Here is a 3,961-nt window from a genome sequence, read left to right on the forward strand (position 1 = left end):
TTATTATTATTATTATTATTGTTATTATTATTCATATAAAACAGCATACTAATTTATTATTATTATTATTATTATTATTATTATTATTATTATTATTATTATTATTATTCAAACAGCATACATACTAATTTTATTATTATTATTATTATTGTTATTATTATTATTCATATAAAACAGCATACTAATTATTATTATTATTATTATTATTATTATTATTATTATTATTATTATTATTATTTAACGCAGTATAAAATCTAAGTTTAGTTATTACTAATTTATTGTCTAAATTTTACTGAATTAAAATTCAATTGTTAATGATCATAAATAAAATAATTAATTAAATTTTTATTATTAATCATAATAATTAATTAAACTCAATTACTAATACTGATAATAACAACAATATATCAATATCCACCTATTCCAATCTAATATGTACAGATCTCATTTTCCTTTCTCTTTTATTCGTTCATTCTTTACATGTGTCATTCATTTTTTCATTTTATTTTAATTAATATGCATAAAAAAAAACCCAGTTCACTCTCACCGGTACAATTTACTAACTAACCATATCATACATACATACATACATACAAGGTTTATTCCTATTTTAATTTCTATTTTTAACCACCTGATAATAAAATCATACATACATACATGCTTAATCTCTACTTAGTGCCATTATAATATATATTGCTAATAAAATCTAAAATTATCACTATTATTATCATTAAATCAGATTATTAAAAATAAAAACTTACATAATTTGGATGTCCAAGATAATTAATAATATGAAACTCTGGTTGATTTACTTCCTTAATTTTTCGTCTTCTTGGTATTTTTATTCAAAATTTTCACCAAAATTGTTGTGGTCCAACAATGGTGAAACGGTGGGATTGAGAGTGAGTAGAAAGGGATAGTTTGTGTGAGAGTGAAAGAGATAGTGTTGGGAGGGGGTGAAACACAGGTTTTGGAGGGTGAAACACGAATAGAGAGTCACGGGCCACCCAGAAGCCAGGTGCATGCGCGACGCGTGGCAAGGGGGTCACCAATCGGTGCCACCGATTTGTGCACCTTCTGCGCCCTGAAATCGGACCCACCAATTTCTGTCCCCCCATCGGTGCCACCGATTTCTTCGACAATGCCGTCACATCTCGGTGAAACACCCAACCCCCATAATGCTGCGAAACTCCTTCACCGGCTCCATATCAAAATTAAAAAACTCTCATATAATAATATAACAATGATAGATGTCAAGATTCAAGTGAATAGCCATGCAACTACAATTGAAGGGTTGTAAGAAACTATAAATATATCTATCCTGAAGATAATTATTTGAATATATATAAAATTAAGGATAACTAAATAATTTGATACACCAAAATAATGTCCAGGTCTGCACTTCACTTATAACTTAGTTACTTAGATATTACAATTGAAAAATAAACCATAACAAGATAGTAATAGTCATTTCTAATTAGGTAGATATGCATATTTATAAAAGAGAATTAAACTGCTAATGGAAGATAAGTTTGCAAAAATACACAAACATAACATACATCAACAAAAAATATAAAGATGCTTTAAATTTAAGCACATAATAATCCTTCATTCCCAGTTGTAGTACATAATATCAAACGCAGGGAACATCGTGTCAAAAGCAAAAATTGATTTCTCCAACATCTGCAAAACATATAGTCATTAAAGTGATATAATATATAAAAGATTGCATATACACTACAAGAAAAAGTAATATTTGTAACAAAAAAATTATTACAAAAAATCAAAATTTTGAAACAAAAAGGATTTTGTAACAAAAAAAGGGGCCGTTGCTGTATGTCTCGTTACAAAAAGTTTTTGTAACAATAAATGAAATTGTTACAATTCAAAGTGATATTTGTAACAAATTTTTCTGATACAAAAAATCAGAAGTCGTTACAAAAGTGGTAACAAATTTTGATCTTCAAAATATTTTTGGTGACAATCTAATTTTTCCTATCATAAAATTTTGTTAAAATGTAACTTGATTTTGTAACATTTTTTTCTTTAGTTACAAAAGCAAAATAATTATTTTGTAACAATTTTTTTAATACAAATTTCATACATAATTTACTAAATTATTTTTTAAATTAACTAATACATTAACTATTTTACGAAGCAAGTCTACATTTATATAATATGTAAAAAACATACATAATTCAAACATGCCTCATTTAGCTAAAATTGTTTTAAAACAAAATAACATTAGTGAATACATTGATTAGTTCTACAAGTTATATTTCTTGCACAAGTTCAACCAAAAGTTAAAAGTTCTAACATAAATTAGTGTCTCTATGAATCAAAATATTCTTGATCCCTCAAGGTAGCATGTGGTCACCATTTTAGCACTCCTGTAAATAAGAAAAACCGAAACAAAAAATTAGAAACAAGATATAACACTAATTATAACTTTTTCCATTAAGTTTTATCCAAAATGTTTAGAAAAATTTTGGCAGAACCTTCCCTAAAACTTGGATATTTCCACCGTCTACGGTTCCAACAAAAACAACCAATTCACAACTTATTTCTCAGCCAATACACAACCAAATTTATCAAACCAAATAATAGGACATTTGTCATTTCTCAACCATGATACAAGTAAAATATGATAAATAGATCCATATACAAATTAAACTATACTAATAATATAGGAATCATCTAGGAATATGTATTAAAACCATAAGCAATTTTAGTTTCTTTCATTGTCAAAGCGTGCTATGAAAGAGTTCACAACAGCTTGTTGGGCTTCCAATTGAACTTTCATTTGAGCTAATTCTTCCTCTTGCCGTGTTCGTTGCTTTTCAAGTTTTTCTTTGAATACATCTATTTCCTTTGTTAGCTCCTCATAGTCTTGCATTGCCTCTTGAAGTTGTGCTTGAATCCTTAATTTAGATTTTGAATCCTTTATGCCATAACTTGCACCACTTTTTTCAACTCTCACAAGTAAAAAAGTTTCATAATTTAGTTTAACATTTTTATTTTCTTCCTTAAACAAGGTATTGGATTTCACGAGGGAAAGTATCAGTGACAAATTGATGAAATTAATAAATCGAATGAAGATAGTACCTTCATAACAATAATGGCAATGACACCACAAACAATAAGCACTAGAGTATAAGTCATGGCCAATGTTTAAAAAGTTTATATTGCATACAAACAAACAAAAATAAAATCAACCTGTCTGTCAATCTCCTTCACAAGCTGCAAGGCCTTCTTAATTGAAAATTGAATTGAATCAAGCTCATTAACAATCTGACCCATTTGTTCAGTCTGCACAATTTGATGACAAGACACATCAAATGTTTGATAGGATATGATTTCCCCTTTTCTAAAGTGAATTTGACATAAAACACTTACTTGGCCCTTCAAGGTAGTAGCAGTTTGGGTGCCTACTTCGATTGTTTGATGAACAACCTACATTTTGTATAAATTTAAGAATGAACATAAACAAGCAATGAAGTCTAATTTTGAATCTGATGTAAGTCACACCTGTTTAGATCTTTCAATAGCCTGATCAGTTTCATCCATTTGCTTCATCCCAGCATTGATAAGTTCTTGATTAGACATTTATATACAATAAGACAAATGGGTCGATTTGGTGAGATATATTCTTCGATCACTACACAAGAGAACAAAAACATGCAGAGAAAGGGCAAGTGCCCAACTCCCAACCCAAAAATTCAAGTATCATGCCAACAAAGATGATGGCTGCTATGTCGATGCAAAAATTAGCATACATATACAATGAAAAGATGATAGATGGAGACAGGTTACAATGGGAAAAACACAGATATGAATTCTAACTCAATGGAGAGTTTAGATCATCTTATTTATACACCTTCCATTGCATTAGGCATACATCCAGTAAATCCATTTGCCTTTAAGGATGCCACCATGAATAATCATGAAATTGATGAACTTC

The 3,961-nt window shown here is 28.7% G+C and overlaps 1 long non-coding RNA gene across 1 annotated transcript; it reads right to left on the minus strand.

Moving 5' to 3' along the window:
* Positions 1-3,295: 3,295 nt before the first annotated feature.
* On the minus strand, positions 3,296-3,605 carry LOC107634575 (uncharacterized). Its single transcript, XR_001618990.3, has 3 exons — positions 3,529-3,605; positions 3,397-3,453; positions 3,296-3,309 (listed from the first exon to the last, which is right to left on the minus strand). It is a non-coding gene; the product is annotated as an uncharacterized LOC107634575 (long non-coding RNA).
* Between the last annotated feature and the right edge of the window lie 356 nt (positions 3,606-3,961).

This window comes from Arachis ipaensis, chromosome B3 (genome assembly GCF_059453495.1).
Source record: "Arachis ipaensis isolate K30076 ecotype BB chromosome B3, ASM5945349v1, whole genome shotgun sequence".
Classification (NCBI taxonomy): domain Eukaryota; kingdom Viridiplantae; phylum Streptophyta; class Magnoliopsida; order Fabales; family Fabaceae; genus Arachis; species Arachis ipaensis.